Here is a 24,674-nt window from a genome sequence, read left to right as displayed (position 1 = left end):
GAAGTATTTAATAGAAACAATGGACAGATCAAGGTGAACTAGAATATCGTGAAACTGCAGAATATCAGGGTTGACTGAGACTCTAAAACCATGTTTTTGAACTTCAACAGGCACCTGAATCCTGGGAAGATATATGCCAGTCTGAAATCTTGAAGAATAACCTGGATTTGGGTTGATAGAATAATAGTTCTGAAGGGGTCTTACTAGAGACAGAGACTGAAGGATAGAGAGATAGAGAGAGACAGAGAGACAGAGAGAACCAATCCAAGAGTCTTGTCAACTGTTCTAACAAATGTCAATTATATTATCCTGGAAAAGTGTACAGTAGGGCCTAGTTATGTGACTTTTAGTTTTCGGCATGTCCACTGAAGAAATGGGACAGGACAGTTGATAATGCTCTAAGTCATCTCTTCTAAGTTTTACTATTATCCAAAAAACGTCTCAGGCACTTGTTAAATTTCCCAGGCTGTCCATAGTTAGAACTAATGTAATCTTCCCTAAGCACTGTAGTGCTATTTATCTCTTCTTATCATTACAACAAAATGCCACAGCTCTGTTTCACAACATAGATTATAATAGGAACATAAAATACAGCAAATTAATTGTTTCTCATGATAACAATGTTGGATGACAAAGAAATAAAAACAGGTTGTCCTCTTCCAAAGCAATTTTAAACTCTAACATCGAGTCATGCTCAGTCTACTCTGATCGCTATAGGCTTCATAAAATGTATCATTTCAAAGCAATTTTTTGTTAATGTACAGATATTCCCTCCTGTTGTATAACAGAGTCAGCTCACACAGAGCCTCCATTTATCAGCGGAGGCAATTCTTTTAAAGGTCCTTTCAGAAATCCGGAATACAGTTATAGCAATAAGCATCTCTGAACTAGATCTTACTGATGGATCTATTGAAAAGTTGTGTTCCTCATATAAACTTATGATTCTATCTGATCCCTATGAAATTGATGATAAATGTTTATTTTAAGAGTAGGAAGTATCAAGAAGAGAAGAAGACTTTACCACATCTATAAGAAAAAGCAAATGGAATATGAAAATGATTATAGTATATCAGAGTTCCTATTACACCCAAGACTATTGGTGTGTAAAAATCAAAATCGATCAGGAGAACCTTTGGTCATACAGTACTTATTTATTCATTAAACTGTAATGGACTTTGCACTACCAGGTAATCTTATGATGTTTCTTAAAATATGACATTGGAACAATTCTAAGAAAGCAGCATGTTTGGCTGATATAATTAAACATTAGAAAAAGACTTCTGACAAAAAGAATTTACACTGGGACTTAAAAAGTGGGTAGAAATGGAATAATTTATGATAAGGATGGGAATTTTGGGGAATAAAAACAGCTCAATTAAAATTAATTATTAGGATCTAAAGTATAGAATATGGAATATATAATATGGACAATATAAAAAGAGATTGAGTCCTAGAATCAGAAAATATGGAATGATTTCTCCATATAAGAGGACAGTACTACATAGTAGTCAAAATTTATCTCCTCTTCAAGTTTCTTTAATGTAAGACCATGTCTTAATCATATCTGCTTTTCTAGGGCTGAGCACAGTGCCTGGTTCATAATTTTAGTTTAATGAAAAGGTAGTTGACTGAATGGCCCCCAAATGTATATTTGAATAGCCGATGTAAACAACCTTGGAGGAGATGGACTTAAGGAGTTTAAAAATATCAGTTTGCTTTTCTCCCCATAACTATATTTATTGGTACTTGACACTTATAGAGAATTACTTCTCTGTATTCATATAACCCCTAAAATCAGGTTTTAACTTATCTTTTAACACATATTTTTATTCACTTTATCACATTATAAAGACTAAAGAGATGAAAAAATAGCTTTTAAAGAAGAAAGCCAAAATACTGGATTCTTTAAAAGTAAGTATTTAAAGTATAAAATTATACTTCTGAGATAGAATGGACAATGAGGAACCAGAGTGATCAGACAACTCATTATTGAAATTTTCTCTTGAGGCTCTTATAATTCAGGACCCAGGTTCATAAAACTGGATAAGGTGGTTTTGATAATAAGCACATAAAAGATCAAGAAAATCAGGGGGAAAAAGTGTGAGCTGGAGTGATCACAAAATCATGAAAATCATGGAAACCATGGAACAATGTCACATGAATTTCCCAGAAGGGAAGTCAGCAGCAGAAACATCAAAAGTTTTATTTATTTTGTTTTGTTTTGTTTTGTTTTGTTTTGTTTTTACTAAAACATGCACATTAGCACTCATCCACATTTTAAATTTAGATGTTACTCATATCTTTTTGCCTTACACTGATGTCCTCAAATATATAAACCTCAAGTGACAATTCCATGAAAATATACAGTACATATGTTTAAACATATGTGCTCTAGATAAGACTCTGCAAATTGATTTCCATCAGCTATTTCCTATCTTAAATATCCTAGGAGAATTGTTTTTTTCAAAAATATCTGTGAAGAATTCTGTCCTGAATTACAGAAACATGTCCTATATCTTGCACTTCAACATATTTCAATATCTTGAGTTTACTTGGCTAGGTACTATCTACATTGAGGCTCCAGCCCTTGGTCTATGATAGACACTATAATAGAGATCCAGCTTCTTAATTCTTAAGAAATTTAGGATTGCACAATATTAGAGTTTACGGCAATACTGTAATCAACTAGAGAGCCCTAAGATAAGATTTCATAATTCTTCTTAAAAATGCAATCTAACAGACAAATCTCCAAGACATAATTTATGATACATTTTCTAAATTCTTCCTGTTGTCTTGTCATTGGAAGTAGGACTGACAGCTTACTCTACTTCACTCCCACACAGTCAGAAATAATACACACACACACACACACACACACACACACACACACCCCTCCCTTCATCAATGCAGTAGTGCTTTCTTTACTGCAATACTACCTAATAATCCATAATCAGTAGTTATACTACCCATGATATTTTGCAGGAGTCTTGTGCCAAATGTGACCAACTACCTGTTTTTAAAATAAAATTTTATTGGAGTAAGGCTATGCTTATTTTTTTTCATATTGTCTGTGGAGGCTTTCATGCTATATAATGTCAGAATTGAGCAGTAGTTATGGCCAAGACAACGTGATTCACAAAATCTAAAATAATTATTAGCTGGTTCTTTACAGATAAAGTTTACTGATTCTTGACCTATAGTCTAAGTGCTATAATGTATCAGGAATTTCTGGTCACTTATAGCTGTCAAAATTGAGTGTTTCTTAATCAAAATGATGCAAACTTATTTCTGTAAATAACTTAGAGTTAATTATAATCTAATTTTGGCAATACGTTACAGTAAATATCCTTTAATACCCAATAGTGTACAGTGTTTGGCCATAGAAATGTCTATCATATTTATTAATATTTCAGTGTGCCAGGTATAAGTAGGCTCTTTGGAGTATATATACATATTTTTTAAAATCTTCATACCACTTATAAACTGTCATCTACAATTTACTGATAAGTAAACAGAGGCCCAAAACGTTTATAAAAATTACCTAGCAACATGCAACTAGTATATGGAACATGTATGTGATTTGATTTCAGATTTTTTTTCTTTCAAAATCCAGGTTCTTTCTAGCACAGAATAAAACTTTTTCTAAAATTATAATTTTTTTTAGCTCTCGGGGAAGCTAACTAGACAAAAAATGCAGGCACCTCACATTCTGGATTGACTTTCTAGTCCAAGACTCCTCTAACATTTAGCTCTAAGTAAATACTATCATATAAACAAGAGAGGCCTAAAGAATACCAGTTAGTGTCATTACAATAACAGCAGAGCCTCTTCAAAAACAATTATTTTACTATCATTGTAGGTGGAAAAGGAGTAATTCCACAGACCATTTATATTTCTCCTTGGAAGTGCTCTCTGCATTAGAAGCCAAGATACAATTGCACATTACAACAAAAGATCTCATCTCTGTCTCCCTGCATTTCAATCCCTGCTCCAAGCAAATAAAATTTAGAAATCTCTTTTGAGGTGTTCACAAATAAAATGCTTGAAACAACTGCCCTGCATTAGAGTTTCACAAACCACTGGGGTGTAATCAGATCTTGTTTGAAAACTACATTCAAGCTCTGTGAACAATATCACTGTGGCCACTGCTCCTCAGAAGACCTGTACTCTAAAATGGAATAAAGGTCTCAAATTGTTTGAGAACACAAATGGATTACTAAAAACAAAAACAAAAACAAAAACAAAAAAAAAACCCTGCTAAGAATAGATTTCTTTTAAAGAAGTATATCTATGTGCCTGATCCAAATAAAAATATAAGGAATTGCCCTTAAAATGACTACTTTTATTCTACAGTTAATTTCCCTAGAAATTATATCATGATAAATTTGAGAGCAAGAGTAGAGAAGAAAAGGGAATTACCATTTTACTACTGTGTAGACCAAATTAGAAAAAAAGTTGGTTAATAACATTCGATCATATTTTTTCTCGGGCATTTAATAGTTATTAATTCCACCAATATTTACTGAGCTTATTGTGTGCTTATCATTGTGTTATACCTGGAGTTTCAAATATTAAGAAGAAAAATATGCTGCCCTCAAGGGCTTATATATAGTAAAGATTTTGTAAATAATAATTACAATGTAGTAGCAGAAATGAAATAAAGGTAAGAAGAAGAGAAAAGAGATAAGAGAAGGGAAAAGAAGGGAAAGGAAGGGAAGGGAAGGGAAGCGAAGGGAAAAGGACCATTTACTAGCACTTATGCTGGAGGGAGACCTTGATAACCTAACTCATCTTCAGTTGGTGAAGTAAGGGAAGCCAAGATTAGTAAAGTTGCTAATTATTCCATAGTTGGAATATGGTACTTCCGATGGGCCTATAGGGTTAGAGTGAAGGCAATTTTCAGAGAGAAAACAAACAAAACGACAATAACGACCGAAAAGAAACGACCACTCACATGGAAAACTGACCTAATCCAAAAGTAGCAAGACACAGGCTTAAGATATATTTATGGTTTATCATAACTAAAACTTAGTTATCAATGAAATATGTCTATTTTTTTTAATCTCATGGCTACAAGCTGAAATTGAAAGATATTTCCTAACACGTAATTAAACCATTTGTTTAATTCCCACTCTCAAGCATAAGTATTTAGAAAGTAAAATGATGACTGTAGCAAAAACCTAATCAGTATAACCTGATTCATTTATCACACTATGGTTTATTAGAAATGCTAAAATACAAGATATAAAATACTCCATATCTTTCATTTTAGGAGCTTTCACTTTATAAATCACATAAAAATATTGGCGGTTGGGTGTGCCTTTTACAAAATGTTACTTTATCTTCCTCACATAAATAACCACTTTCATGAATCTCAATCAGGTTAGAGTTATTGCAGTGATCATCAGATTAAACATACTTTCCTTTGTTCTAAAATGAAAACAGATCTATTTTAGCACAATATATTACACATTCATCTAATGCATTCCAAATTGTTATCAGCAGTTGATAGAGAAAGGAACACTATATTTTTTTAACTATATTGATTCACTAAGAAGACAAACATTGCTGCCAGTGTTTAGTAGTTGTTAACTGCAGGAAAACTTTTAACTCTTGATTTTCAATTTCTTCATCTGTAAATGTAGAAGATAAGAATTCAGGAGCATGTGAGGACTGAGTAAAATAATCTATGCATGATGTAACTAGCAGAACACCCAGCACAAAATAAGAAATCAGTAACAGATATTTTTATATTAGAAAAGATGCTAAAAAATCTATTTCATCCCTCAAATAACTGATCATCTGTTTCCTTAAATTTTTTTATTAAACAATGAAGATGAAGGTATAATGTAATTTTTCTATAAGAAGTCCTAATCCATTAAATATAAAAGGACTTGAGTACAGAGGGAAGTACTACCCAAATGGTACAATAACAATTATATATTTTGCTTTTTTATTCCACAATGATGTTAGTAATTAGCAATCTTGACTAGACAGCCATCTTCAATGTGCAAGATGTGGCCTGCAATGAATTTCAAACATTCATCTTTGATTATTACTATAAAAAAAAAAAGTTAAAAGGTCAAGTTGAAGAAGGTGGTAGAGAACAGATGAGCCGGAGCAAGATAACATCGTTTATTGTTCAGTAGCTAAGATTATAGACTCTGATCTGAACACAAACTCTGGTCTGCCAAATCAAACTGTGTGACCTTGGGCAAAGTACTTTTTCTCTCTGAGCCCCAGTTAAGTGGATATAATAAACAAGGTCATGTGTTTGATATTTGATATTCAGAGCTCTGTCCATGAAAGGTCCTTAATAAATAGTAGTTAAATATATTTTTCAAATGTATTTATTTATGGGGTGATTATAAAGGGTTAATTTCAAGAGAACGATCCATCCTATGAGAAATGTGCACACGCGTGCACACGCATACACACACACACACACACACACACACACACACACACACACACACACTAGCCTGAACCCTTCTTACTCAAATTTTGGTCCCAAGTTTAGCAGCATTAGAAAACCTGGAAGCTTTCTGGGAATGCTGAATCGTAGTCCCCATTCCAATGATATGAATCAGAATCTTAGAAATTTTAGTAAGATCTTCAGATAATTTGGATAAACAACCAAGTTATAGAAGCACTGATGTAGAGATTCATTTAATTGTAATTGTTCCATGCATTATGGCTACAACAGTGTGTGTAAATATACATACATATATACATATACATATACACATACATATGAATAAAACACAGTATACCAATGCACAAATATTTGATTAGTTGAACTGAAATCCTTTATAACCAACAATGATCACTATGAAACTGGTAGAGTTGGTATGCTAAGTAGTTTTTGTTGTTATCTACAGAAGTAACTACTCATTGTCTTGTGGAGATCTGAAAATAAGTGTTTGATGATATTAATTAGAAAATGAAAAGCAAAAATTGAAATGAAATAATTTAGTATTGCCATTCCACAGGGTAAGATTAGTCTGATTATATATTACTTATCTGAGCAGATCAACATTGTCTCAAAATGTTTTTTAAGACAATGTATATTACAATCATATAGGGCCTAGTTCTAAGTGCAAATTCTCAGGCATCAAATTCCCAAATGCAGTTATTCAGAATTTTTAGGAATTGGGGGTACGAGAGATAGGGAATACATACTCATATTTGTTTTTATTTTAAGAGGACACAGAAAAATACTGATGAATGGATCCCACTCTCAGAAATTCTAATTTAATTCATTTGAGTGTTTCTTGGGCATTGGTATTTTTAAAAAGTTCTCCAGGCAATTCTGATGTAAAGCCAAAGCTGAGAACTGTTGTTTCTAATAGAGCTAAGATGCATGGTTAGTATGAAAAATATGTTAATCAAGTTGTTTACTTCTGATTATTAAATATAAAATTTGACACTACATTGGGAAGACAGATTGAGCATAATGACCAGAATACACATGTGGCCTTTTATATCCACACATTCATTAGCCACAATCCTAAAGTTATGATAGTGTTTAAGACTCAAAATACAAAAAATATTTGCTAATTAATTGATTATTTGTCAACTCAATCCTCATTTAAACATTTGCCCTCCTTACTACTGACATCTCTTCCCATTTTGACATTAAAAAATATTTATCAGGTGTTTAAAATAGAAGTGAACTGGATAGAATGATGGAGATTTACATTTCTGCAAGTGATCCAGTATTTCATAAAAGTGATGTTGAAGAATCACATGCGAAGCCATTGACAGATGACTTTCTGACAAAAGTATACCAGTTAGCAAGAAGAGAATTTCAGGAAACTGATGTGGGGCATCAAAAGAAGAGAGTTCAAAGAATAACTTGTATATCAAAAGAAATAGAAGAGGCCCTTGAGAAAACTGCTGATGTACTGAAAGATCCTATTAAAAGGATCCTTTTATGAAAAAGATTCAAAAGTCATTTTTAGAGTGAGGGGTTATGTTAACTTTGAACTTAGAAAAATACACTGAAAAAATGGAATTTCTTTTTGCCCATTTCTAATAATGATACATAGTTGTAACTATAACTTAAAGTTTATAGAAGGTTAAATAAATTATTTTCATAATATTTAGTTTCATCTTTTCTAAGAGTAATTTCAACAAGCACCCTATTCAATATATAGTCTAAAATGTGATGCTGCATTTTACTAGATCAACTATTCTCCAACAATAGAAATGTTACTATATATTTTCCTCTCTTCCATAGCACCTATAACAACACAAGATTTCAAAAGTGCATCTAGTTCAGAATCATGGCCAGTACAAAGCTACTAGAAAATGTATTATCTGCCAGAAAAGGATCTTAATTGCCACCACCCTGCATGACTCATCTATTCAGGAAAATAACAAAGTTGGAAAGCTACACAGCACAGATGTATTTTGTAACATTATTTAAAAAAAAAAAAAGAGGGTTTTTTTTGGTAATAATCTTAAATATTTTTTACTTTTCCTCAAAAATTTAACTTCTGGTAAAATAAAATAATCTAAAATATGTTGCTTCATTTATTGAAGCATTGCTAATTCTGGTAAAAATAGGAAATCAACAAAAATGCACAATATTCAAAATGTTTAAGTAAACACATTCAGTTAATGGAATATTATGAATCTGTAAAAATAATGTTATGATGAGTTTTCAAACATAATAAAATGCTTATGTTTTAATGATAGGTGATATAAAGAGTATATATTATTTATTTAGTATATAAGTTTAGTTACATTGTAAAAACATATATATATATAACAAAAACTGCAACAATGTGATCAAAATGTTAAAGTAGGATAGGGTTATAAAAGGTATTTTTTCCTCCATTTAAATTTTTCTTCTTTACTTTTCAAATTTTCAAGTATATTCCATGAAAAGCTTCAATTATTAGAAAAATAAAATAAAAGGCTTTCAAGTTTAAGTTCAAACTAAAGTCAAGACACCTGTTCTCAATCTTGCAAGTCAAACTGATTCAAGATCCCTTGTTTCTTGATATGTCACAGTGGAAAATGATTGCAATTCAAGAAATTCAGGTTCAAGAAATCATATGTTCTAGTATTGATATGCAATAAATTCATGATCGAATTTGCTTTTAATGAGGATTTTAACTTGTTATAACTAAATGAGTGTATTTTCACAGAATGGGGAAATTTTATAATTATGAAAATGTTTTTAGTATGACACTAGAAAAGTTAACAAAAAAGAGAAATCAAATCACCAGTCACCAAATCATCCCTGTTAGATAAGTGCTAAGTAGCAAAAGCATGGACTCAGATTTTTCCTAGCAAAGTCAGTTTCCATTACTTTTCAATCTGAATTAACATATGAATTAGAAACTATTTGCCCATCCTTGACACTGTATGGATCTATGGAAGGGGCATATATTTAAAACAATAACATATCATAGACTTATTATGCAAGTTAGCATGGGGGTAGAGAGGATGTGTTACAGACACAAGAATTTACAAGGTGCAATATGGCAAGCAAATTAAGTAGCACACTGAGAAAAAGAAGGTTTAACATCTATCTTCTTACGCTTTGTAACTACCTGATACAATACTTAAATCACAGTACTAAGCCAGTAGCAGATGGCTAATAATTCACTGTGTAACAGCAGGTAATACAATTGAAAGATGTCTTTGGAGGTTGGAGAACTCTGGAATACAGGAAAGGGCTGATACCATTCTCCTTGACATCTCTGTTAGAAATAACCCAGCACTGGGATTAAATGTAATCAAAACAGAATCTGCATGTGGAAGGAAAGCCTCCATATTTTTGTTAGAGTTTGGACTGGTAGATATTTCACAGGGCATTTAACAACAAGCACTAATAAATTATTTGTTGAAAGCTACTATAAATTTCACAAAGTAACATATGCAGTTCCAAGAATCAACCAATTTCCCATGAATCCTCATGATAATTTTTGTGTTAGAAGAGAGAGTACAGAAAGTGTAACAAAAAAGGTCAATTGGGAAAAATATGGGTTCCCACTAGTTTACAAATTGAGTCTTCCAGAAAGCAATCAGCATGACATCCTCCTCATTTCCTTGCCTCATATTTCATGTGTTATCTCCTGGAGCTGGGACTGAGCTTGTGATTTTAAATTTTACAAATGGAACATAATTGTAAAGCATTGACATAAATATATAATTACTGAGTATCAATGCAAACAATTCACTCAAGCAAAGAAAAGTTACCTAATTCATCTATCAAACAATTTTTTTTTTGGTAGGGAGAGTGGGAGGGAGTAGGAGAGAGGAAGTAAGAGAAAGAGGCAGAAAATTTGTTTTGAAGAAAGAAAATATAATTATATCATTTCTATAAATCATGTTTTTCTTCCAAGTTCTTTTCTCATCTGTTTTATTCAACTATGACCCACAATCCTAATAAGTATAAAAAAAATAAGGGATATAATTTCTAGATATGATACTAAAACAATAAGGTATCTATTCGGAAAATAAAAATAAGCTTGAATGTTTTTAACTTACTACACACAAAAAAATACATAAAAATAGAGTAATGTTTGCAAGGTCAAATAAGATGTCCTCCTCTTGTGTACTCTAAGAACAACAATAATTTGGCATCCACCCACAGACAAAAGTGCTTTCTTGGAAGATTTTGGATCCAACTAAGAGATTGGAAAACACCAGTACAGTCCAAGGTCAAAAAGAGCAATATTGAGAAGACAGGCTTGCATCCAGTTGGCTTAATTGCTGATCATGGTCCCAGCTATATGCCTAGAAACAACTCTGTATCCCTGAGCACTCAGCTACAGTGCTGTTTGGCTTGGTTCTTTTGCCAGTACCATATACCAAGGAACTGGGAAAAGTCACATCTACCCATGTACATATTGGGTAATAGGCATTCAAAACTTAATCCCAGCTAAAGACCTTGAAGTGGCCTGTGACCCAGCTTCAGTTCCTATTGACTAAAGTCCAATCAGATTATAGATTCTGAAAGAGTCTTGTAGCCTGTCCCATCTGCAGTCTGTGAATAGCCATTTGGCACAAGGACTTGGCAGGAGACACTCCTGGCCACAACCCCGGAGATCTTGAAAAGTCCCTGTATTCAGCTCTAGTTCCCTGACAGCCAAAGTCTGCCAACTCATGGACCTAGCAGGAGACAATCCTTTCTGCAATCCCAAGATCCTGAAGGCCCTTATAGTCAGTTCAAGCCCTTCCCAGCCATGGTTTGCAAGCAGTCCTGCTGTCACAGGAACCCTAGGGGAACACTCATGTCTTCAGTTCAAAAAATCCAGAAAGGGCCCTACACTCAGCTACAGCCCCTCCAGCCACAATCAGGGAGCAGTCCAGCTCACCCAGAAACCTGGTGGCACACTCATCTTTGCCTCCATAGTCAGATCTAGAGACCAAAATCTTAACTGTGGAAACTGTTAAAAATCCCTGGGTCTCAGTCCCAGTCTCTCTTATACATGCCCTAGGACTGCTACTGCCTACCCAGGGACTCACTCATCCAGTGACTAGTCAGGAACCCTCCTAGGGGTCTACCAGAAGCCACATCCCTCCACATACCTAGTAATAGGCACGCTGATTGAGTGCCCAGTGGTGGACTCTGAAATGGTTCTTTGTCCTAGTGCCACCCCATTGAACAAGCTACTGGAGGCAGTTTCAATGATCCAGGTACCTGATGGAATCCACATCTGCCTAAGCCCCAGTAACAAGCACACCAACTGTGGACCCCACTGCAGACCCAGCAACAGCCTTGAATCTGGCTCCAACCAGCATGACTGAAAATTTTGGGGTAATTCCATCAGCCCTTTTACCTGCTAACACCAGTCTATAAAGACTGAAAAAGGTGTTTGCTCATTTACATGCATATACACTTATGCAAGTCTACATGGATCACAAAGAAATAGGCAGGGAATTAACAAAGCTCCAATAACTGACCCCAAGTAAGTGGATCTATAATTTATGTGACAAAGAATGCGAAATAAGCATCTTAAAGAAACTAAGTGAAATGCAAGAGAACACAGACAACAAAACCAGAAAAATGAAGCATGAACAAAATAAGTTTAAATAAATAGAAACCATGAAAAAGAACAAAACAGAAATCCTGGAGCTGAAGAATGAGAGGACTGAAACATTCAATAGAGAGCTCCTACAACAGCATTGATTATTTCATATTAGCCAGTTAGGGAAACAAAAAAGAAAAAAAAGAAAGAAAGAAAAAGAAAAAGAAAGAAAGAGAAAGAAAAAAAGAAAAGAAAAGAAATTCTACATGAATTATGGGATACCATCAAACAAATGAACATTTGTATCGTGGGAGTCCCAAAAGGAGACTAGAGAGGGAAAGAAAATAAGAGCTGAAAACTTCTCAACTCTTGAAAGAGGGACGTACATCAGGTGCAGGATATTCAAAGAACCTAAATAAGATAAATTGAAATAATATTACTTCAAGACACATTATAATTAAAATATTAAAAGGCAAACACAAAGAAAGAATTTTTAAAGCAGCAAGAGAAAAATGACTCATCACATACAAGGGAACCCCCATAAGGCTATAAGCAGATGTCTCTGCCGAAAGCGTATAGGCCAGGTGGGAATGAAATGATATAATCCAAAGGGCTAAAAGGAAACACTGCCAACTAAGAACATTAGTGGTAAATTTTCCTTCAGAAATAAAGGCGAGATGAAGACCTTTCAAGACAAACAAGAACTAAGAGAGCTCATTATCACTAGACCTGTTTAATAAGAAATGATAAAAAAGGTTTTTCTAGTTGAAATAAAAAGACACTAAGTAACATGAAAAGGTAAGGATATAAAACTCAACAGTGAAGGTAAATACACAGTCAATTTCAGAATACACTAATATTGTAATAGTGGTATAGAAATCACTTTTATCTCTAGCATGAATATCAAAAATATTAATGTTTAAAATAACTATAGCTGTAATAATTTGCTCATGAATGCACAATATACAAAGATGTAAAGTATGAAATCAATAGCAAAAATTGTGGGAGAATAAATAAGTGCAGTTTTTTAATGTGATCTAAGGTAAGTTCTGATCAACTTAAAATAGACTTATAAGATGTTTTATGTAAGCCTCATGATGACCCAAAAGAGAAAAATCTATGGTAGATTAAATTTTCATAGGATTTAAACTATGTAAGAAAGTTTTAATATTTTAATTTTGGAGGAAGAAAGTGGTTGATTAATATTTTAACAGAACCCTCTGAGAAGAAGGCATTTGAGCTAAAATCTAAATAACGCAAAAGAGGCAGCCATGCAAAGGTCTGAGAGAAATGTTTTAGGCAGGAGGAAAAAAATACAAAAGCTTGAGGTTGAACCAAGCTTGACATCTTAAAAGGAAGAAGATAAGAAGGTCCATCTAACTAGACTGTATAGGATCTAAGAGGTGTTCAAGGAAAAGATTATAAAGCACTTTGAAGAGTTCAAATATTATTCTATTTCAATAGGAAGCCAAAAGAGGGTTACAAGAAGGTTGTAAAATAATCTGATTTAGTATCTAAGAAAAGCAGAGGAGAAAATATAGGATAATAGGAGACTATTTCATAAATCCAGGTAAGATATGATGATAGTCAGAATGACTATGGTAGTGGTAAAGTTGAAAGGGTAAGTTTTGGAAACAAAACCAATAAGACTTGCTTCTGCATCTGATGTGAAAAGTAAAACAAAATAATTGAGAAAAAAAATGTAATTAAGTAGAGAAGTGGAAGAGTAGAAAGGTAAGTAGAATGTCTAAATGTGGAATTTTAGAATTATGTATCTGTTACATGAAACTAAAAATTGATGAGGGTGATTGGTCTTCATGAAAATAAAGGTCATTGAAGTTTAGGAGGTCACACTGGTGGTTTCTGAGAAGAAATATGTTGACCCTGAGAAAGAAGGAGAGCTCCGAGTGGCTAACTGGGCTCAAATTAAAAAGAAAAGAAAAGGAAACAGCCTAGTAGCCATTTCTACACATGGACTTCTCGCACAAACTGTATTTCAAGGAGAAGCCTGCAGTGAACTGCTGTCTCTGAGACTTTCTTCATCCAGTAGGAACTATGCAGCTATTTCCTCATCAGCATCTTCACTGACCAATCAGAATGACTTCATTCTGATCAATTGGAACAGTGCTTTATGGATCGATCAAACTGCAAGGACTTGGAGTCCTCGTGTGCATGAGGACAGACCAATTAGGGACCAGGAGCGAGAACTTCTATCTATATAAGTCAGCACTCATCTGGCTAAAGAGCACACTTTCCATTTTCCCTTGAGACTAAAGCTTCCATTTCTTCAGCTGAAGCTGAAACACTGAAAATGAAACACTAAAGGTGTCTGGCAGGAACAGAGCAGAACAGATCAGGGCAGGGCAGAGTGGATCAGACTATAGCAGAATGGAGCAGAGCTATCTAGCCAGAGAGGGACCTCATCCTGAGGCTGCCTCACAGCCATGCTGCTTCATAATTGAGCTGTAAGACTATTAAGTGTTCCACAGCCATGCTGTATCACAATCAAGCTCTTTGCACTCCATAGTTTCCTTCTTCACCACACCCCTAGCTGGAGATTCCTGTTGACATTGAATTAGTGCCGACTACCATTGGTTGACAGGTATCACACAGAATAATAGTTAGGCTTGGCACCTCTGGGAGCTTGATAGATAACAATGAAGAGAGCAGCATTAGGGATGGTTAATAGGTGATAAAAGTATCAGATGAGCAAAACTTTTTAGATAAGGTTGGAAATTTAATGAACTGTGTATAGAAATGGGGAGAGAGTTTTATTTGCATTCTCACACAGAGATACAAAGAGTTGGGAAATGAGAAATCTTAGTGTGAGAAAGCACACATAAAGTAAATCAGGCCAGAGGGAAAATCACATTGTCAGGTTGAGAATATAATGACATTTGTTTACATTGAATCCATTTGTGTATGTTTTTGCCATGACACATAGTGCCAAGCAGTAACAAAATTTAGAGTGAAAACAACAGGACATGAGTTTGGTGGGGAACTTTGGAGCAAGTGAGAATGTGAACACACAAACAGAAGGATGACCCTAGAGATTTATATCTTGCAAAGTGGCTAATGGCAACAGGGGTGCTAAGAATAGTAAGTTTATTTGGCTATGCTTTTTCCCAGAAAATTTAAAGTCAGTTCTTAATGAGATGATAGTGTTTGTGCAAGAATGAGAGAAGTTGTGAAAGTTCTCAAGAGTTTGGTTTCACTGCAACTATCCAAAAAACAGGAGCATACATAGAGAAAATGAAACTTAACTTGGGAGTGAGGAGCAGTGATTGGATGGGAAGGTTGTCCTTGAGAGATGAATTCTGAGACACAATGGATAGTATGGGGCAGCCACAGCCAGTAGAGGAGAGTTGTTTGGAACATGAATAAGGAAATAGAGCATAAGGACAGTGAGAAAGAGACTATCTAAGGGTAACAAATTTGTTATTATAGAGAGAAGAAATCAAAGGAGGGAATGAAAGATCAAGTTCATTTTAGGAAAGAGAGGAGTTGGCAAGGCAATTCAGAAAAAAAAAAAAGAGGTATATAGACAAAGAAATGGCTGTGAAAACAAAGGGTTCAGAATCACATTCAAATAGCAGAACATGCTATCTCATCAAGATCCTAATAGTTTAGTGTCATTAACTATTCCATTTAAAGGAGGGTCATAGATGCCTTATAAAAGTTCCAAAGGGCCAATACCTGGAATAACATATTCTAGCTCTGTTCCAGAGAAAGATGGAAGATGCTTGGTATGGCTGTTGAACCATTCTGCATCCCTTACTCTTACTCTGTCATAAAAAATGAGTCAAGTGGCATTCATGTTCAACATAAGACAAAAAGAGAAGAAATCTCAGGCTATATTATACGGAAATAAATAAGACCCCCATCATGTAAAGGATCTAGGGTGAGACGCAAGACTTAGTAATTTTCAAGTGTTCATGGTTTTTAAAATTCTAATATGCAGGCAGAGTTAAGAACCACTGATATAAATTGAAAGAGAAATATTTCCAATACTTCCTTACAAAATCATAACAGTACCATCAGGGAAACTTAGAAGCTATGACTGGAGGAGAAAATTACAAATATTTCCCACTTATAAATATCTATGCAAAAATTCCAAACAAAATATTAACAAACCAATTTTAGTAGCATATTAAAAGAATAGTAGAATGTAACCAATAGTAGAATGTAACCAATAGTAGAATGTAACCAATAGAAATCACATTTCTAAATTTTATTAGAAATGTGATTATTACTCCTTAAAAATAGTAGGAGGAAAAGTGTATGGAAAGTTGTAATATTATTTAATTTTTTAAAAATAATGTAAAAAACTGATTTATTCTGCACTTTGAGAAAACACACCACATACCCCTCTTCCACACATATCCTGTTTACTGGTAAAATCCTAAAATCCTTGCAGTCAACTTTAAGATACAGATATATGCTTTTTCTGAAATTGCTTGCCAATGCCAATTAGACTAGAGAAAGATAGAAGGCATCTAATGTGTAATACATGGAAACCATAGCAAAAGTGGAAAATGCAGGAGAGACTAGTAAAAAAAAAGTATCAGAACTATTAAAGAATTTCAAAATAGTGACAAAGTTAAAACAAATATACAAAATACCTTACCTGTATACTACAGAAATAATAGCAGTTTAGAAAATGCACTTTAAATATATCTCATTCATAATAGAAACAGCAAAATAATTTTAAAAATAACTTTACTAAAAATATGTAAGACTCATATGAATAAAGTTACAAAACTGCCAAAGCAAGAACAAGGTTAAAATACTTGAAGAAAGCTATTGTTCTTGAACACAAAGATTCAATGTTGTATGACAGTTATCCTTAAACCAGTCAATAAATTTAGTGCATACTTAATGACAATTTTAATGTGAGCATGTATATGGGTCTGCCTCTCTCTATCTCTGAGCTTAAGTTTGAAATGTGTCAATATCTTAAAATTTATCTAACAAAGAAAAATTTAAGAAGAATCAGCCAGGTAAATTTCACATACACACACACACATACACACACAAATGATGAAAGAGGATTGGTCCTAAATAACATTAAAACATATAATTAAACAACCAAAATTACAACAAGATGATGTAGGTGTACGACTAGAATAAATCACTTGAAAGTAATTTTTAAAAATCTAAATATAACCAGGATACATTGACAATTAAAATATGAGAAAGCAGTATTTCAAACAGACAAGGGAAAGATGGATTATTCATTAAATATCACTGGGATAACTTCCAGTCATTAGGTAATAAACAAGCCAGTGCTCACTCATTTCACCAAAATAATTTCTAGACAGATCAAAGATGTAAACATAAATATATAAATATGTGTGTAAATATAAATATATATAAATTATATATGCATATAAATTATATATAAGTAATTGAAAAATTATATATATATATATATAATTAGAAAAGTAGTTTCTTTTGTTGTACAGAGCTTTTTAATTTGACATAGTCCCATTCATTTAGTTTTGCTTTTACTTCCCTTGTCTTTGAGGTCAAATTCATGAAATCCTCTAAATCCAAGATCCATGAATTTAGTACCTATGTTTTTGTCTATGAAATTTATTGTTTAAGATCATATATTCAAGTCTGATTCATTCTGAGTTAATTTTGGTGTATGATGGCAGATAGCAGTCTAGTTTTGTTCTTTTGCATGTGGTTTTCCAATTTCCAGTACTATTTATTGAAGAGGCTCTCCTATCTCCATTGTATGTTTTTGGCTCATTTGTCAAAAATTATCTTCCCATATATACAGGGATATTACTGCATTGTTTATAAAAGCCAAAAGTGAGAGATTTTGGCTACTTTGACTCATTCATACAATGAAACATTACATTTAAAAACAAATAAACCTTTATGAATGGAAAGATGTCAATGGCATGTCTGTTGGTTTGAAATGTATTTTGCAGAACAGGACCCACAGTGTGATCTGGTTTATGTTATAAGTAATATTTACATGTGTTCTCCTTAATATATAGCCACTTTAAACTTCAGTATGGTTAGGATCTTTTTTTTTCCTATAAAAGGCATGTATTGCTTTTTAAAATTAGCTAGCTATATAAAGAGTTAAAAATGTTTTTCTTAACACAGTCTCCAAAATATAGTTAAATGAACTACCATTGTCAAAGTATTACATATACTAATACACATTACCTGTTTATATTGTAGTAAACATATGTTGTGCAGTTCAGAAGACATCTCTAGGGACTCCAATATCTTACGTCAAATTGTAAGAACATTAATTTTTGTTTTATAAATCACCGGCAATAGTGATAAACTGGAATACTGGGCAAGATGTAAATGGACGTATTGAAAAAATTTTTTTGAATGAAATTCTGATATTTTCTCTATCTTAACCTCTTTTATTTTTGTTTCCTTCTTTATCCTTTCAAATACTTACTGCATACCTACTATAAAGGTAGAGCTGTATGAAAAAACTGAGACTTGTTTTTGATCTATAAAACTATGAATTTCCTCTAATTTGATCTCACACATTTTAGGCAATCATGTTATTTAATCTGCACTATATTTTCATATCGTGAATATTATTAACCCCAATTTTTACACACACATACCCACACACAGACACACATACCACTGAGCAAGTTATTTAAATTTCAAAGAATTCATTCATTCATTCATTCATTCATTAAAATACAGAATTTATTTCACATCTATATTTTTGGATCCCCACAATTTCCATTTTTCTGACTGCCACTACTACTATGATCTATCATTACATTTCACACATACTTAAAACCAAGCAAAGGGTGAAATTCCATCTTTAAAAACTAAACAGACCTTTCAGACAACACATTTTGGCAATGGAACCTGGACAACATTTATCACACACAGTAGGAAAGTTCTCATTCTGTATTTTGAAAAAAATAGCCATATACCAACTGTTATAGAAATGAAATAAGACAAAACATTTTAACAAACTATTTAAAACATTTTCTTTAAAAGATTTCCTCCATTGCCAGAGAGCTTGAATAGCATCCTGGTCAGTCATCCAGAGCAATTCTTCACATAATTGATAAAATTGGCTTCTACTTTAGAAAGAGAGCTATCTTTTTTATATATATTTGCTTGGATTTTTGCTTTTATATCTTCTACAGAACTGGATTCCTGCAGTATCTTAGGAGTTTTTTTCTGTTTCTTGTCTGTTTTTTGTGTTGTTGTTTGTTTGTTTTTAAGGATTCTTGATCTTTTGATCTTAGTATTAATAATTTTGTGCTCTGGTTTGATTTTTGTCCATTTTGGCTGGAGAATTGATATAGATTTCTTTACTGTAGCTTTTTCTTCAGCTTCCTCATCATCAAAATCATCATTATCTTCATGATCATGATCTTTATCAGTGGCAAGTTTTATTTTTTTCTGTGGAATGTTTCTGCCACTTCCAGGAGCAGATCACTTTCCAGATATATTTAGGAGTTTCACTTCCCCTTTGTCTTCATCTTCTGACTCTGCCTCTTCCTTCGCAGATACAAAGTATTGTCAACTAATATGCACAGGCTCTAAAATACACTAACTCTGAGACTACAGGTGGTATTATTATTTCAAAGCCCTCAAGGGGAACCACTGGCTGTAGAGATATTTTTAAAGTTGCCAATGTTACCTTAACTTGACTTCCTTCATAATGCATCGTCTCTGCTTCAACTACGTACAATTCATTCTTTGCTTCAGCTTGTAAAGGGCTATTCTTAAAGATATTTGAGGCTTACTTTCAATATTATCTACTTTACAGTGATAATTTTTGTTGACTTATGGTTTATAATAGTTCTGGAGGTTGGAAGTCCATGATCAGGGTGCCAGTATGCTCAGGTGAGGGCTCCCTTCCAGGTTGCAGTCTTCTTGTTGTATCTTCATATTGTCGAAGGGGTTTAAACCTCAAAAACTGTAAATAGCTTTCAAAAGTGTACACAACTAGATAGTACTGGAGTCCAAACTAGAACTGGAAGCTTGTTTGACACCAAATTACAAATGTACCTTCTTTCGTGCTGGGTATTTATTTCATAAGAGGGTTGGATTTCTTTTTATTATTGCAGAATATCACAATGTCACATTTTTACCATCCACTCATTCTGTGTTCATTCACCATTTATCAAATGTTTTCTGGTGCTACACTAGTAAATGTTTAATAATCTATTGTCTGGGGGGAAAGCCCTTTCCCATGCCTAATTTTATGGCTTAAATACTCCCACCACGCCTGATTGTAAGCTACCAAGTTGACCCAAAACAGCCTGTAGAGTTCCTGAGAATCTGAAAATTGGCTCTCACAGACCAGCATGAGTCACACGCAGCACACTGTGGACTACTTTCCATATACCAGGCAATTTGTTAGGCATTAGAGGAAAGTAGAAATAATGATATTTCTGCTTTTGAATAATCCAGAGTCTAGTAAAGGAAAATAATGACCAATAACATAAATTATCATAACTTTTGGGAATATTGGATAATTTTAATATCTATTATCGTTATCATCTTTTAGATGACTATTTATAATATTGTTCTCAGTTGAAGGTTACTTTAACCCCCCTCAAAACCATAATAAAAGTAATTAAAATTTGTCCAAGAGGTTAGTCATAAAAAAATTGTAAATCAAAACTACTTTAAAACCTTTTATTCTTCAAATTTCCTATGTACAAAAATTTCTTAATGTTAGTTCATCTTTTATATTCTCTCTAATGTGACTTTTAATAGCTCTATAAAATTAGAACAGACTTAAATGGTAGTAACTAACTGTGTTGCATGTGATAATTACTATAATCATGTCATCATCATTCTCCAAATTGATGTATTTTCCCTACAACACATCAAGAAAATTATTTACTTGTAAGATGATGAATGACTTACAACAACAATTCAGACAGGTATTACAATGATAAGTAATAAGGTAAACACAATTCTTCCTTGAAATAGAAACATAACTGGTTCTATATGTTGGCATGTGTAGATTTTACATTTTAAAAATACACATTAAATTTTGCAGACATTAAGGGCTCTGATTAGGAAAAGCCTAATGTTGACAAACGAAGATGCCTTAGTCATGTTTTCTCTATGAAACACACAGTGGTCTTTATAATATTAAAAAAAAAATGGCCACTGTTATAGAAGAAAGCCAGTTTCACTTATCAAAAATGTTGACTTAAAGGCAGCCTTAATGAAAAATTACTAAATAATTTTTAATATGAAATGAATTGCTTTCTTATGTAGATAGTAAGTAGAAAAGAGTAAAGTATTTTATAAAATATTTTTGTGAAAATTGCTATTCATTATTAGAGTGTTATAAACCCAATACTGCACCTGATGATCTATAATGTGAAAGAGACAAAGTTTCTGCAGATAAGTGTAACTCCTTTTTTGACATAACCCTATCTTTCCCACCCACAATACCAAAGTACAACATATTTATTATCAGGCTTCTAGAACCTTATATGTAATTAAACTTAAACCAATTACCATAGGCTTACAATTAGTCTTACAATTAGTCTTACACATACATGTGTGCGTTACTAGTTTTTAAAAATTATACAAATGCTTTTTGCATATATATTTACTTGAATATATTGTAATTAGAATAGCTTTTTATAGATACTGTTTTTATCTCTAGGTATAGTTACTAGAAGTCCAACTGTCATACTGAGATCTATGAAATTTTTTATGCTATAAATTAATCTGAATTTTAAAATGGCAATCATTAAAGATGGTTCATAAGACACTTATGGCCAGAAAGTAAATGTAAGTTTGATGCGTTTTCAACAGAAATGTCTTGAGCTAATTACTATGTTTTAAATAAGGCTAAGTAGATGTTTAGATACAAGAAATGTTTAAAAGATGGCCTTGTCCTGAACAGAGTCTTATGGAAGACAAAAACATAAACAAGTATAAGAGAATGTATAAGAGAATGCAATGACCAATTTGTTACATGTACAAAGTTAATGATAAAAACATAGGGGAGGGAGTAGGTAATAAAAGGCATAACTTTCGAAACTTGAAACACAGTAAGATAATTCTACCAGGTAAGTGCAGAAGGGTTATTCAACAGAGAAAGAAAAAGCTAGCAAAGTTTCTCCCTACTATTAAAAGTTTTGATTTTCAGTTTGTGGATACAACAGGTCTGTAATTGAGCATCTCTCCAATGATTTATATTCTTACAATCCTTATTCAATCCACTTCATGTGGGCTGAATTTTTTGGTATAATCTCCTCAATGGTATTAAGACAAGATTTTTTCCTACTAGCAAACTGTCAACTTATTTACTTTCACACATATGCATAAGACCATGTTCCATAGCAAAAATACATTAATTCTGGCTATACCAACCATTGGTGTTAAGAATCATGAACAACCATCAGATTTTAGCTTAGTCTGCTTTTTATGTTTGCTTAATTTGAATTTAATTTTGAAGGTTTTTTTTATCATATTGTTATTCTCATGATATCTAATAACTTCAAAAGCAGTAAGAACATTTTAAGAATATCTATGAAGAGTATAATTTTTATAGAAATCATAGTTGAGAAAATTAAATTTGAAAGTAGTGAAAGTGACAAATATTTTACATATATATAGCAAATAAATCATTTGTGAGTAGCAGTAATTCAGAAGGTCTGGTGGTGATTCATATATAGGCTAACCATATGTCCCAGTTTGCTTGGGACAGTCTCAATTTACATCTGTTATCCCAATGTCTTTCTGGTTTGTTGTTTGTCACAGAATTTTTATTTTTTAACAATGCTATTTTTAATGGTTGCATTTAAACAACATGGTATGAGTTTGAGAGCTCTTCACTTTGTACTATGAATTTCTGCCACGATCTGTCTTAGTATATGTGAAACATATGTTCATGGAACAGAATTCTCTCTTTCACTGTTAGTTAAATTTAAAGACAAACAATAATACCTTACTTCTTTCTCCAACCCTTTTCAAATGCAATATAACTAAGTTAACTCTTTTAACAGATAGCACACAGAAGTCTTGCTGATAAACTAAAGAACATTGAGAAACCCTTGAGGTTTCTTTCAAAGATAGGTGAAGGATTAGCGCCTCATCCCCTGCTGACCCATTTAGTGTACTATCCAACAATCTACTTTCATCATGGCCATGGCCAAGTCCATGATCTTGAGAGGCCCAAACCACAAAATATTAGTCAGCAAGACAGTGGAAAATGTAGGAAATATTGGAAGAGTATATGTGAAATTTAAGTGGGAAATAGAGGCCAAGAAGCCCTGCCTTATCAAGTGATGGAGTAGTCAGATGTCTGTTGTTACAATGGTTGTTGCATTGTTTTATGGTGTAAAATTGCAACTCATATTATTTTTATTATCCAATAAACTATTCAAGAACAGTAATTTTAAAAAGTACATGTTTAATAAAAAATCAGTGATTGGATTTCTGTTTCTCAAGATAAGGGGATGTAATGTTCACAAAATATATGTTGTTATTTACCATCCACCTTGGGAACTACAGCAATATCACTGGTAATAGTAAAACTGAAGAACACAAGTCTACTTAACAAAACATCTCCATGGGCTTCAAGTATTATTGTTAATTTAAGAGGACTATACATGAAGACCAGAATTTAATGCATGCAACAACAGAAGATGCATTTGTATAACATTCTGTCAAACTTGATTTTTTTATTTAGATTGAATTACTATCCTGCTAAGTTAATCCTGCTCAGTTGATTTCAAGTTTTCATGTGAAAGGATAAAATGTAGAGTAATAGCCATTAATTTATTGGTTTGAATAGCAGAAGAAATTTACAAACAGCTAAATGAGTCCAGTTTTATATTGTTATGATTAGACTCATTAAAGTTAATTCCTAAAATAGTTCCTTATTTTTTCCTTCAATTCATGGAATCAAAATAGAGCTTTAAAAGTTTATTGTGTCTGTATAAGTTATGCTCTTCCAGAGAAACAAAACCAAAAGGATATGTGTATGTATGTGTGTGTGTGTGTGTGTACACACACACATATGTATGTGTATATATACATATATATGTATATACATATATGTACACACACACACATATATAGATAGATAGAAAGAGAAAGAGAGAGAGAGAGAGAGAGAGAGAGAGAGAGAGAGAGAGAGAGAGAGAGACACTTATGTAAAGAAATTGGCTTACATGATTATGTAAGTCACAACCTACCTGGTAAGCTGACAGGCTGGGGATCAAGGAAGAACTGCAGTTCTAGTACAAAGGCAATCTGTTGGTGGAATTTCTTTTTTCTTGGAGGAAGCTAGAATTTATTCTATTAAGGCCTTCAGCTGACTGAATAAGACCCATTCAAATTATGGAGGATAATCTGCTTTACTAAAAGTCCACTGATTTAAATGTAAATCTCATAAAAAAAAAAAAGAACTTTCACAGAAACATCTGGAATAATGTTTCATCAAATATATGAATACTGTAGTCCTGAAAATTTAATACTAAAATTAATTATCACAATGTCTAAGGTAAACCATTTTCTAATCTTGTGAATGTTATTATTTACTATTAAAATAATGAACATTGAAGATAATACTATAAATATAAATTTTTCTAAAGGAAAAATATTGTTACTAAATTAGTAATTCTATGGAACAGGATGTTACTTGTAATTGGTCATAGTAAATATATCATTCATATTTGTGCTTAAATTACA

General features: G+C 32.8%; 1 protein-coding gene and 1 pseudogene across 1 annotated transcript in view; both read right to left on the bottom strand.

Moving 5' to 3' along the window:
- The window catches only part of DPP10 (dipeptidyl peptidase like 10), a 1,197,668-nt gene that overhangs the window by 967,814 nt on the left and 205,180 nt on the right, over positions 1-24,674 (bottom strand). The gene's annotated exons all lie outside the window — the stretch shown is intronic.
- Positions 18,557-23,978, bottom strand: LOC118613713 (annotated as a pseudogene).

Source organism: Rousettus aegyptiacus, unplaced genomic scaffold (genome assembly GCF_014176215.1).
Source record: "Rousettus aegyptiacus isolate mRouAeg1 unplaced genomic scaffold, mRouAeg1.p scaffold_m13_p_2, whole genome shotgun sequence".
Classification (NCBI taxonomy): domain Eukaryota; kingdom Metazoa; phylum Chordata; class Mammalia; order Chiroptera; family Pteropodidae; genus Rousettus; species Rousettus aegyptiacus.
The sequence above is the reverse complement of the archived record's forward strand: the minus strand, read 5'-3'. Positions and strand labels throughout refer to the sequence as shown.